Source organism: Podarcis vaucheri (genome assembly GCF_965113315.1).
Source record: "Podarcis vaucheri genome assembly, chromosome: 1".
Lineage (NCBI taxonomy): Eukaryota > Metazoa > Chordata > Lepidosauria > Squamata > Lacertidae > Podarcis > Podarcis vaucheri.
This window is the reverse complement of record NC_138759.1, coordinates 91,994,421-92,008,180: the sequence shown is the minus strand read 5'-3', so window position 1 is coordinate 92,008,180 and position 13,760 is coordinate 91,994,421. Positions and strand designations below refer to the sequence as shown.

At 42.8% G+C, this 13,760-nt stretch overlaps 1 long non-coding RNA gene across 1 annotated transcript; it reads right to left on the bottom strand.

The window, feature by feature from the left end:
• Nucleotides 1-5,380: 5,380 nt before the first annotated feature.
• LOC309539979 lies at nt 5,381-10,055 on the bottom strand. The gene is made up of 3 exons (XR_014223033.1): nt 9,923-10,055; nt 7,738-8,070; nt 5,381-5,450 (listed from the first exon to the last, which is right to left on the bottom strand). It is a non-coding gene; the product is annotated as an uncharacterized lncRNA (long non-coding RNA).
• Between the last annotated feature and the right edge of the window lie 3,705 nt (nt 10,056-13,760).

The following is a 13,760-nucleotide window of genomic DNA, read 5'->3' as shown; positions in this document are numbered from 1 at the left end:
ATTTTCCTCACATGACCCAAAGTAACTTACAGACACTAAATTCATCAAAACAAACTGGACTAGCCCAACACTGTTTGCCTAGCTCATTAATTTTTGGTAAGGGTGGCGGCGGAGGGTGCAGTCGTGAGCAGAGGATCCTCCGCACGTGGCTGGGGCGGTGCAATGGTGGCGGGGCAAGCCCCCCACGGGGTGCCTTCTTGTCATCCCCTCAAAGATGGTACCCAGGGCACTCCGCCCCCCTGCCCCCCTCTTCCTCCACCACTGGGTAAGGGTCAAGTTAGGGGTAGCAGAATTTTTAACCATATTAATGTATGCCGCTGGCCATTTCTCTCTCAAACTCTATTCCTCTTCTTCTCTGCTTTTTTATCTTCCTGAAGCCTATACTGGATTCTCACAACAGCTGATGGTGCACAGCTCTCCACCACCCTGTGAATTTATCCCCCATTTTTACTTTCTGGAGTATCAGGTGAAAAACTTAACAAGCAAGCAAGCAAGCAAACAAGCAAACAAACAAACAGAAAATGTTATTAGTACTGCTGGGACAATCAACCACAGGACAGATATTATGTATCCTGACAAACCTACTGCTGTTATTTACTCCTACCTTAGTTTCACAGCCCAGCAGGACTTCTGAACCAACTGAGGTAGAGATCAATGTCCTAAAACACTTTCTTTTTTTATTGGTGTTGAACTGGATTCTTTTCTCTCTCTTTTTTTTCAGGCTCAGGCCAGGCCATGACTTCTTATTCAAACTCGTGAACAGCTCTGGATGGAGATGTAAATCCTTTGCAATTAATAGGTATTGAGATAATCCTCCTTGAGCCAATTTGTTGCCATGTCTAAGTTAATAAAGCATCTTGTGATACAGAAGAAAGAGCTGTAAGAACTAGATTAAGTTTCAGGAAGAATTCTATGTTTGTAAGTCAGGCAAAAGACTAATAATAAGGGAAGCTGTGAATATTCCAGCATGGCATGTAAAAAATGAAATCCAAATTCATTTAAATAGACTTCAGGGCACACAACAGGGCTTCTCTTTCCTCATCTCCCTACTGAAGCCCCATGCTCCCCCCGTCTTCTCCCAGGGAGATTTGGGGAGCACACATTGGTGGTGGTGGGACTGGAGGGGAAGGAGAAATCCTGTTGTGTAAATGGAAGTGTTTTGTGCTGTTGGAGATGCAAAATTGGCTATAAGCCTATAATTTTTTGGGAAATGAGCTTGGCTAGGATTAATTGCTAGTCATTTTAAAATACATGTTGATGAGATAATTTTAAAATGCCTTCCAGTGCCTTTATTCATGTTTTTATCTGTAGGATATTCCTATATTTTGCTGATTTAAATTCAATTTATTCCTTTTATAATATTGTACAACATGATACTAAAGTAAAGGGCAGCATATTATCTCTCACTCAAAGCATGCAATATAAATATTTTAAATTAGTAATAAACTTCAGAGACCAGGATATAAAAGTAAATGCACGGTGAATTGTCCAAGCAATATAGTGACTAAGGGTTTGGTGTGATGATGACAGTTATAGGAAATGACCCCATCAAAAGGTAGCGCTTTTAAGTCACATTTCAATTGGATAGATAAATATAATAAAGTGAAGATATTTATGCACATGTTTGATTTTCTTCTAGAAATCAATGGGACTTTGCAGTCTGGATCATATTCAGTAAAATTTGCCACCAGTTCTTTCTCTTTCTCCCAGTACATTATAAATCATCATAAAAACATCATTATCATACACTTTCTGGAAGGAAATATACAATATAATGATTTTGCCTTCACCATGTTGAAAAGGTAAAAAGGTAAATGACCCCTGGATGGTTGAGTCCAGTCAAAGGCAACTACTGGGTGCAGTTCTCATCTTGCTTCAAGCTAAGGGAGCTGGTGTTTGTCTGCAGCCAGCTTTCTGAGTCATGTGGCCAGTATGATTAAACTGCTTCTGGTGCAACGGAACATTATGATGGAAGCTGGAGTGCACAGAAATGCCATTTACCTTCCCGCCACAGCAGTACCTATTTAACTACTTGCACTGGCGTGCTTTCGAACTGCTAGGTTGGCAGGAGCTGGAACAGAGCAACAGGAGCTCACCCCATTGCGTGGATTCAAACTGCTGACCTTCTGATTGGCAAGCCGAAGAGGCTCAGTGCTTTAGACCACAGCGCCACCCACATCTCTATACCATCAGTGGTGAAGCTGCATGCTCTGCTACCGGGGGGGGAGCGTGGCTGGCGCCCCCCCGGGGCATGGCACACATCCCAGGGGCATGGCGTGCCACCAGCGAGGGCGTGACGCACTGCCTGTGGGGGCGTGGGGGCTGGCACATGGGGGGATGCACGACGTGTGTCTGGGGGGGCTGTCACAATGTCACCCTACTGGAATAGTGGTGCCAGGGGCAGTCCGCTCCCTCCGCCGCCCGTTCCTCCACCAGTGTATACCATGTTGAAGCACAGCAGTCAAATGGAGTAACAACTTTCCATTCAACTCATGGCACTTAGAACATGGTGGTACGGGGAGCTTATCTTAGCAAGGCAATTTTTCAAGCATTCATGGTACGGGGAGCTTATCTTAGGAAGACAATTTTTCAAGCATTCATATTATTATCTAATCAGGGCTGGTGTGGTACCTCTGATAATTCTGAGGTGGAACCATACCTTGGAAATCCAGCACATGTTTGGCGTGCTTGAGACCCCAGAGAGCTGCTGATGGTCAAAGCAGATATTAATATTGGGTAAATAGATAAACTGGTGGACAAACAAGAGTTTTCTGTGTTGTTCACCTGCCTAATCTCCACTAGCTGGTTAGGGGCAGGAATTTAAACTAAGGTCAGATAACCAATGGAATGTTTGCACTCCTGTTTGTTTATATTATTTTACACAGAAAATAAAAAGCCCTGGGGAATTTGTGGAGGGAAATCTACATCCTTGGTGTGGAATCTGTTGCCCTCCAGATGTTGTCACGCTACAGCTCCCATCAGCCCCAGCCAGCATGGTCAGTGGAAATGGGAAATGGAGCCCAGCAACATCTGATCTCCCAACCCTGATCTAGATGGATCAAAATATCTAGATTTCAGATAAATGGAAAGTCAAAGAGAAATATTTGCATTACAAATTCATTTTATAGTAGTAGTACACACCAGGAAACCAAGTACAAAGTATTTCAAGCACATGGCTTCCAATCAGCATAGCCCCTGCTAATGCAAAAGTTGTGCATGGTGAGGAAACAGTTCCTCTAATTAAATCTAAGAACTCCACAGCTGTGTGACCATAAATTTTTATCTACATCAGTGGTAGCTGTAAAAGTGATTCTAAATTAAAATTTTAACTTTTGTTTTAATTCCCCTGCAAGGCAGCTTATAAATGATCTGCAAAGCCTATTTATATAGGCTAAATAAAGTGTGCAAGAAACAAGGGAAAAAATTTCTCTACACTTAGGACTTTTGCATACCTGTATTTCTGGAGGGAGCTGTGTTTATTGTTTTCTCCTGATGAGAGAAGAAGCAACAACATCTGTCCCAGTGCTGTGCCAGTAGGTATAGTATTTATTAGTATTATTAAAATGTGCATACCATCCTTCATCTGAAGATCACAGGGTGATTCACAACATAAAAATACAAAATGAGAACACAAAGTACCTGTTCAAAAAGTATAAGAACAAAAACAACCCGATAACCCCCACACCCCAAAGCCATATTTAAAAGTACAAAGAATGTTACTCTCCCAAAGGCTCAGTTAAAGAGAAACATTTTCATCTGGCACCAAAAGATATCTAATGACAGTGTCAGTTGAGCTTCCCTGGGGAGAGCATTCCACAACCTGTGAGCCACCACAGAAAAGGCCCCTTCTCATGTTGCCACCCACCAGACCTTTTGTGGAGGAGGCACACAAAACAGAGCCTCGGGTGATGATTGCAAGGTCTAGGTTGGTTCATAAGGGGAGAGGTGGTCATTGAGGTATTGTGGTCCTGAGCCATTTAAGAATGTATAGGTTAAAACCAGTCATTTGAATTGGGCCTGGAAGCAAATTGGTAGCTAGTGCAGTCAGGCCAGTTATATGCTCAAACCATCTTGCCTCAGTGAGCAACCTGACCACTAAATTCTGCATCACATGAAGTTCCTGAACCATATTCAGAGATAGCCCCACATATAATGTGTTGCAGTAATCCAACATAGAGGTTATGAGAGCAGAGGTGACAGAAGCTAGGCTACCCCTCTCCAGATAGAGGTGCAGCTGGACCACCAGCCAAAGCTCATGGAAAACTTTCTGTACCACTGAGGCCACCTGAGCCCCAAGTGACAGTAATGGATCTACATGGACCCCCAAGCTGTATACCCTCTTCTTCAGAGCGAGTGTAACCCCTTCAAGAGCAGGCAACCTCCTAGCCTTCCAGTCTAGGGCACCACCCACTTACAGTGCCTCAGCCTTATCTGGATTGAGCTTCTGTTTATTGGCTCTCATCCAGTCCATTACTAAGTCAAGAAAATAGTCCAGCACATCTACTGCTACACCTGCAGATGTAAAGGAGAATTACAGCTGGGTGTCATCAGAATATTGCTGAGAACATACTCCAAAATTCCAGATGACACCTCCTACCAGTTTCATGTAGTTTCATGTAGATGTTAAACATGGGGGATAAAACTGAACCTTGAGGAACCTCATTTGAAGATCCCACAGGGCCTAAGTGCACTCCCCAAGCATCACTCTCTGGAAATGATCATCCAAGAATGACTGGAACCACTGCAAAGTGGTGCCACCCATCCCCAATTGGGACAGCAGCTGCAGAAGAATACCACAACTGATGGTATTGAAAGCCATTGAGTCGTCAAGAAAAAATAACAGGGACATATTTCCCCTCTCTCTCTCCCAACAGAGGTCATCATACAGGGTGACCAAAGCAGTTTCTGTGCCAAAACAGGAACTTAACCCCAATTAAAATGGATCTAGAACATCAGTTTCCTGAGAGCACCTGGATCTGGTAGTTGGAATTAAAATCATTTGTGTAAAACACAGTCCATTTACTTTGTAAAAAAAGCCTCTTTGTTTATCATTGCTTCATGCTGAGCTGCTAAATTCATTGTAATTTTCACCTTCTGTTTTTATTTTCAGCTTCTATCAGTGCTAGTTCTCTGGAGCTAGATCCTGTAGAAGGGAGATGTTGCTATACTCTCCTTCTAAGCATCCAAGTTGTTTGCATACCAGCAGATCTGTGTTGTATTATAAATGACACCTTAAATAAACGCAGAGAACAAAGTTTGTGGCAGAACTATAATATCTCATTAGAGGCAGGCAAACACATGTATCACAGGAGGCAATTTAAAGTGGAGTGGCAAATTGAATCAGAAATACACACTTACTGAGAGAATTGTGTTTGATCTCCTTAACTCTCATCTATGTTGGACGGCATCTAAAGCATCCATTTCCCCTCAAATTATTTCTGCTTGTAGAACTGGAGACAAAAGCAGAGGAATATCAGACTAGAAAGGATGCAAAACATTTCAGATTTGTCACATTAATATTAGAGACATCGGCTCATTAGACAGCAGAGCACTTTGGCAATCCTGTGGAGAGAAAGACTGCTCCCTCCCACATTTGCACCACTTTCAACACACATCAGCAACCCATAATAGAGACTGTGTGATACCTTGTATGTAAAAAACAGCAACTCTATGAAACAAAAAGACTCTGTAGTGACACTGCATTGACCCTCCGTGTTCACGGCTTGTTACCAGCATGGCCTATTCTGGCCAAACTTAAAGTCCCCTGAGGCATTGTGCAAGGTCTGGAAAAGGCATAGGATCTGGAGTTATCTAGCACACACAAAAAAAAATGCAGCTTAGTTCTATGGTAGAAACAGAGAAGTTCATTTGGGACAGGAGTACAGAAATGAACTCCTTCTGTTCAGAAATGTTCCAAGTCATTATGACCTGAGACCACCCTGCCTTCTCTGAATTCCACTTCAATTTGTAATGGCTTGGGGATAATCTGGCAATTTCCACCCTCCCCACATGTATAATTTACCAGTTTTAGTGAGGGGGAGGGAAAACAGAAGTCAAGGTGAAAGCCACTGGCTCCTTCAAATTGTTCCTAAATTACTGGAAGTGGTGTTGTTGTTATAATAAGGAAAACAATTGAACTACATAATTGTTACTTCATTGTTGCTAGACGTCAATATAAGGATTTTGTTGTGGGGAATTTATTTTGCATCTTTCAGCTAGCATATGATGCTTCCACAGCAACTGGTCTATGCAGTGAGGCTGCCATCAGTCACATTAAGCTCTTTGCAGGGATAGGGAACCTGCATCCTTCCAGATGTTGTTGGACAACAGCCCTTATCAGACCAAGTCAGATGGGACTGAAGGAAGCCCAAAGGAAAAAGTAATCTAGATGGCCACAGGTTACCCTCCCTAGCTCCAACAGATTCTTTTTGTGATATGCTAGAAATGACAGCTAAAACTACCTCTGCCTTCCTTTTACTGTAGCTTTTTGTAAATTGATGATATCTGGCTGGATCCGGGCTAAGAGCCCTGGTCCCCTCAGAAAGCTAACAATTACTTCCTAAACAATTACTTCCCTTTCACAGGAAACATGGAGAATTGTAAGCTTTTTGAGGGGAACGGGAGTCTCTTAACAACCCTCAGCACTCTTAACAAACTACAGTTCCCAGGATTCTTTGAGGGAAGCCATGTTTCTTAAAGCAGCGTGACACTCCTTTAAATGTCAAAGTCAGTTGATACCAGAAAGAAGGACATGGTTTAACTCCAGCATGCTTTAATTCCACATCCTCAAGCAATCCAGTTGACTGCAGGACTACAAATGGAAAATACACGATGCTATGTAGAGTCCAACTGCATATGCTCCAAGGCAGGGCTACAGCAGCCATGCTTACAAAAGATAGTCCTCTAATTGACAGTCTTTTATCTCAAGGCTTCCTCTGTGTGAAGGGCTTCCTGGTCTAAGTCTCATTTAAGGATAAAGAAACTTCAGGAACGAGACCAGAAGCCTTGAAATTGCCTATCCACCATGGGTACCTGGAAGCTGATTGAGCAGGCACACTGGTGACCTGACCACAGGCCTTCCCAGCATAGTAAGATACATTTATATTTAAATGAGAGCAATTATTTCTTAATTTGCATTGATGAAAATAGATTGGCTTATGCAAATGTATATGCAGCTCCATATCTTCCTTTTAAACTATGCGCAAGTGACCAGTTTAGACAGCACCCAGGAGTATCTTTTCAGTGTTGCCTCCCTTGGCCCTCTCCATGGTACCTTCTCTTCAGACCCTCCATAAAAGCTATCTCCATGACAAACAGGAGTGATTCTCCACTCTTGCTGCCGTGCGCAGGGCATTACAGCAATACAGCTATAGTTATGGTTGATGAAGCACCCCCATTACATTTCCCTGGTTTGAACTCTTTGTAAAATAATTACCCTCTGGACTGAAATTTCTCATGCTTGTTTTCAACCCAAGGGTGAGAAATTTTTTGGAAAGCTTCATAAACTCCCATTTGGGCATTTTATGAGAGAATGAAGGCTGGGAAATAAAAACAAGTGTTCTCTGCTGGCAAAGAAATATTTCACATTCTTTATTTGTGCTCAGGTAAGTTAAAAACGGTTTCCTTTTCTTCCTCTTTTTCTTTTTTAAAAGTCTAGCAATTATTCCTAACTGTGCTTTTCACATGGTGGGAGACATTTTATTTAGAAGGGAGGGAATGCTTTTGAAAATTGCTTACATGGGTGTGTGTTAGCTGCTCTTTTCTCCTGCTGTTAAGCAGCACACTTAAGAGCACAGTGCCCTGGGTAAAATTCCCACAGTGGCTGTATCTTCTGCTTTCAAATCTCTTCTTCAAGTTCTCTTCAGCTGCATCACTAAGGGCTGTGACTAAGTTCACACATGAATATTCATCGCTCGATTTCACTTCACTTGAGGTCTCAAGACAGCTGACTATGTGAACTGTCTCCACTGGAGAGTGCCATGTTTGAGACGACATAAAGACGTGTGGAATTTCCACCTGTGGTGTTAGCTCTATGATGGCACATTCACACAAGATGATCACCACTTGATGCTGCTTTTCAGCAGCAGGAGCATGCAAATAAAACAGCAAAAAATAAATATCACACATCAAATCCACAAACCAAATCAAAGTTTTTCAAGATGGTCTGAAATTCAAGTAGATCTTTGACCCTCAGATTTACTATATAATTCATTGCCCCGTATTTGCAACTTGAAGCATGTGTCCCTGGAAGTGTAGTTTAATGATATCGGTGAAACTTGAATTTAGTTTATGCAACAGCTTTGCTTTATATCACAAGCTCTCTTCAAGCGTTAAGAGCTCCATTTTTGTTCCACATGAGAGCTGGGCCATGTCAAGTACCTCCATCCCCTGGAATCTGCATAAAGAGTGATGGAGCCTTCATATATACAGTGGTACCTCGGGTTAAGAACTTAATTCTGTTCTTAACCTGAAACTGTTCTTAACCTGAAGCACCACTTTAGCTAATGGGGCCTCCCACTGCCGCTGTGCCGCCACTGCACAATTTTTGTTCTCATTCTGAAGCAAAGTTCTTAACCCGAGGTACTATATCTGGGTTAGCGGAGTCTGCAACATGAAGCGTCTGTAATCTGAAGCATCTGTAACCCAAGGTACCACTGTACAGCTGTATTCACAAAGGCTCCATAACAATCCACATTTACTCTCCTCAGGGGGCGGGGCTATTCAGTGTTTTCCTCCTTCTCCCTCTGATCACTCATCACCATCCTACCACCAGTCCCCTGACTCTGAGCGCTGGGGGTTCCCCAGCTGCTGCCTCCCACTACTGCTCTACATCCAGCCAGTCCATGACAGGAATACATTTTTAACACAATGGAACAAGCATAGTATTTGCGTGTTCAGACCCAGAAACCTCTCCCCCCCAATAAATTCACATTTGACTCAAATTTTTATTTTGTTTTTTGGCAGAATTTAGGCCACAACTTTATTGATTACAGAAAGTGACTGGTTGCATAGGCTCTGGTTCGACTAGCTCCCTGCCATGCAGGTAGCGCTGACCCAGGGTTCCAGCACAAGTCAGCCAAGGGTGAACACCTGGATAAGTGGAAAGCTGGGAACAGGCTATCTCCGCCACCCAAATGCCCCCATGGACTCAGGCACGGGCACAACCCCCTCTCAGGGGTTGAACAAACCATTGAGTCCCTGGATTCCTTTAATGGAATACCCTTCCCATAGGGATGGCGAGAGTGTTCTCTCATCCCTATCACCTGAACCAGAGCCTATCCACAACCTTACAAGTTGAGACAATTTGCTACGCAACAGGCGAAACCCAAATGGCAACAGCCAATCAACCAAGTGGGAAAAATTCCTACTGTGCTCCTGTCCCAATGACAGATGACACACGGCTGTATAGCAAGGTCATAACATCAACCCTAAAAGTAGGGAGAGGTGGGCGGGTGTTCCGAATGCACACGCCGAAAGAGGGAGCTCTGGGTCACGTGCATGGGCATGAATAGGTCCTTTGAACCGTTTGGACTGCGTCCCATTGGCCAGATTGCACCCAGCTACAAGGGACCTACCAATCGGGTGTTGTGGCTGACCAATCGTACCCACCCACAACACGGGGTGTCAGTTTCCAAGTCTCACTGCAATATGTGCCCTCTTTAAGGGAGGACCCGATTTGCCCAGGTGTAGATGGCCTATCACAAAGCTATTCCAACTGGCTGTGGCCTGCATAAATGGTTCAACCCAAATCCTTGTCTGTAGCCTGTCTCTCTTTTCCAGGAATCAGCCGTCTACTTTTAACCCTTTCGTTTCCTTTGTATCTGTTTATTTTCTTTCTGCTAAATGGCAGCTGAGGGACAAGAATTATGTGCAACAAGTACAAACAATGGGGAAAGCAGTGTTTGTTTAGTTACACATATACCCGGAACATTTGCATTGCAGAATGCTACTTGGTTTCCATACGTGTGGAAGCAGACCTGCTGTTCTGCTTACAGCTTAAAGCAAAAGAGCAATGACTGGGAGCTGGAAATTTCTCGATGTCTGAAAACAACCCATGATGCTGAAGAAGTACAAGGAGCTGTGTACAAATCATAATGATCTAGGGACGAACTAGGTTGGTTTGTAAGACAAGGAGAAGCAAACCTGAAACTGTTCCTCATATTATATCCTCTTAAACCCAACATGCAAGAATGTGTGAGAGCATGCGTATATATATATATATATATATATATATATGCAGGTTTTGGTGTCTTCGGGTGTCTTCCCGTGTAAGAGTCGGGGTGTAGATTAATGACCCACCCAGTGGTATTCAGAATATCACTCATGAAATCACTCAAGATATCCCTCAAGTAATTAAGGAACAAAAGAAGAAAAGGCACACTAATCTAGGAACTTCCTCTCTGCCCAGAACGTTGGAGGCTATACACCACACCCCTCAACAGTATTTATAGGAACTCAAACACCAGATTCTGCTCTGCTCCAGTAACAAGAAGCCGAAAGCACCAGCCTGAAGATGACGAGTGAGACCTCGTCGAAACGTCGCACAGACACCCCGACTCTTACACGGGAAGACACCCGAAGACACCAAAACCTGCATATATATATATATATATATATATGAGAGAATGATGGCTATTACCTCACTCAGCCTCTGGGCCTGTAGAAAAGTAAAATTCTGAGCTACCCTTTGACTGTTGCCTCAGGTAAGAGCCTTAGGTGAGACTGGGTGAGATGCTAATTGCAGTTCCCACCTGCCCGGTGGCTAGATAAAAAAAATACACCCGGCTGAACACTCAGCTATGCTGCAGAGCAAAGCACCATGAACATTCACTAGCCTAAAGAGGTGTTGACCAGGTCAAAGCACCAGGTGGGGCCAGCTAAAAATAATCACAGTAAATCTCTCTTTTATCAATATGTTTTAGAAAGAGTGCTTGAAATGGTTCCTGAAAGGGAAGAAGCAGCACAAACAGTATGACATGGAAGATGTCAGATGCCAAGACTGGTGGAAAGGAAGGAAGATGTGTTTGTGTTTGTGTGTGCGTTAGTTGTTTTCCCTGCATCTTGAAACATCTGGCAATTTCCAAAGCTTGCTGTATAAATGGAATGAAATTGCGTTTTCCCTTCAGGCCGGCCAAGCTAGTTTCCTTTGGGACTAAACTAATAACTTGCTATACTACTGAAGACTTTCCCCCCAAAATTCTTCTCAATGGGAATCTGAAATCTAATTGGACCTTCCAGAGTTGGACTGTCAGTCATTCTCATTTGCAGCTAATATTGATGCAGGTAGAATTGCCATCTGTCCAATCTTGAACTAGCTTGGCAAGGGTTGTTTTTCATTTGTTTGACACCCTGCGTTTCATTTCTATCATGTTTCAATGTTCATAAATTGGCAAACACAATGATTACATACAATAAGTCAATTATCATGTGCAAATGAATATCATGTGCAAAGAAACAATAACTTCACACACACACACACACACACACACACACTGAGATACACTAGGAATAAATCCTCAGGAAGTGTAAAAAGCTAGTCTATGGTTCCAAAAAATCTCAAATGTCCCATATGCTAAAATTAAATAAAAATTAATAAATAATGCAATCCAGCAGAGAGTGAAGTATTGTTTTTAAACCCATGCCTCCCTCACTGGGTTGGATCTTTAATTGAGGCTTCTTGTCTTTAAATGATTTCTTTGATGTGTTTGGGAGGATAGTGGAAGTTAGATTCTCAAATTGTCATGGCACTCCATGGAGTCCACTGTGGCCACTTATAGATTGCCACAGAAAAGGACATAGATTTCTCTCTGTCTGTAGATACACACACACGTATGAATATGCAAATTTAGAAATACTACAATCTAAATATAAACACAATAATAGAAATGCAATAGATCTCACCATAACAGGGAAGACTGTGACCTATGTGTCTGCTCAGGCTGCTTTTCAGGTATAATCTATTGTTGAGGAAATCTTTTCCACAGCCCCTCTTCTACCCTTCACCATCAGAATGTTTCTGATTTTGCACCAGAGCTGCCAATTTTAAGATTGCTCTCTGCTCACAGAACCCTGTCTGTTGTGAGCAAAGTGGATTTGCACTTTGCAATCCAGACTGAAAGAACACCATGTCCCTGGATTAAAGGTGTGGAGAAAGCAAAATAAGGGGGGGGGTTCCTATGTGCCAAATAGGGGCAAAACATCCCTACTCAGCACCAGCATGTAGTAATAGTTAACACCATACAACTGTGTCAGGTTGGATGGGTAGCTTGCCACACTAGAGAGAATGAAGGGTGAAGCACAGCTGACGAACCCTCTTCCTTACTGGCAAAAATGGCTCCTCATAGAAACTAAAGGAGTGACTGTTTTGAACTCTGATGGAGAAGTCTACCATGCCCCTGCTGCTGAACAAAGAGCAACACTCCTTAAAGTGTTATTGAGAAGGAGGAGGTGACACTTCTTGCTAAGGATCATGGCCTATTTGTTGACAAATGGATTGCAGCAAGTCAAGTGTTAACACTGTACGTCTCCGCTATTCAAAAAATGAACCGGTCAATTTACCTCACTGTTGTTCTTTGTCAGCCAAATAGAAAATCATTCTGTTGAAGTTAAATGCAGTGGAAAAACAAGGAAGTGGGAACACGTAAATTTTTAATCTAAGCTCTTGACCTGAAGGAGAGACACTAGGAGTTGCCATAGTAAGGAAAGTGAACTCTCTCGTTTTGGAACTACTGACTACTTTGGTTGAGTTTTTCCATCTTCTTACACAGTATCTCAGAGATTGAAAAACAGGAGCCAGTGAGGCCATGGATAGAGTCTCAAGATACAACAAGCTTTAGGCCTGAGACAAATGGTACAAATTTTAGCCAGGGGCTAGTAGGGTGAGAACAGAACTTTTGTTAAGATCCCAATTGTATCAATTCAGATTAGAGTCCCAAACCTCTGAACTTCCCCACAAAGCAAGAATTATACAGGGTTTTATTTTGAAACAGGCTGCCCCAATTTGAAACAGGCACAGCTTGTCAGAATCAAATTAGCACTCAGACATCACCTCTGCAAACAGCCAGAGACTGTGGGGTTTGCCATCCCAGCAGAGATGTTTGTGTTGCTTCCTGTCAACATCCCTGCTATTGCAAAATGTATTGGGGGGGGGGTTGGGTGTTAGCATGGGAAGACCATGGAGTAAACATGACAAATTCTGTTCCAGCAAACCAAGTGATTTTTTTTTAAAGGTGTGTTTGAGGGCCTAACTACACAGGATGCTAATTGGGTTGCTTTCAACCAGTTCAGTTCATTATCCCCCTCTTGATTTAATGAAGGGTGGGACAATATTCATCAAGAAGGCAGCATGCAGAGAGGGGAGGTTTAACCTTTTCCTGCTGCCACACTTGCATTGAGTATCCACCCTTGGAAAAAAAAGGTCCTATTGGTGCACACTGATGTTCACCTGAATATGTGATGGCTAAAACTGTGCAAAGAGCATACCTCCAGAATAATGGGATTTACATGTTTTCTTGGAAGCTTTTGAACACCAGGTATTCTTCTTTAGCCATGCTACTGTATGCACAGTCAAAGAAAACTACAGTGTCCAGTCTTGATCACTTATGAAGCAGTCAAGCAGGGTTGAGATGGAATACATCAGCTGTACTGGCTGAGGTTGATGGGATCTGTAGTTCATCTGAAAAGCACCAGAATGGGGATGACTGGAAATACATTAAGATTTCCTATTGACTGGGCAAAAAAATAAGACATAAGAGATCATC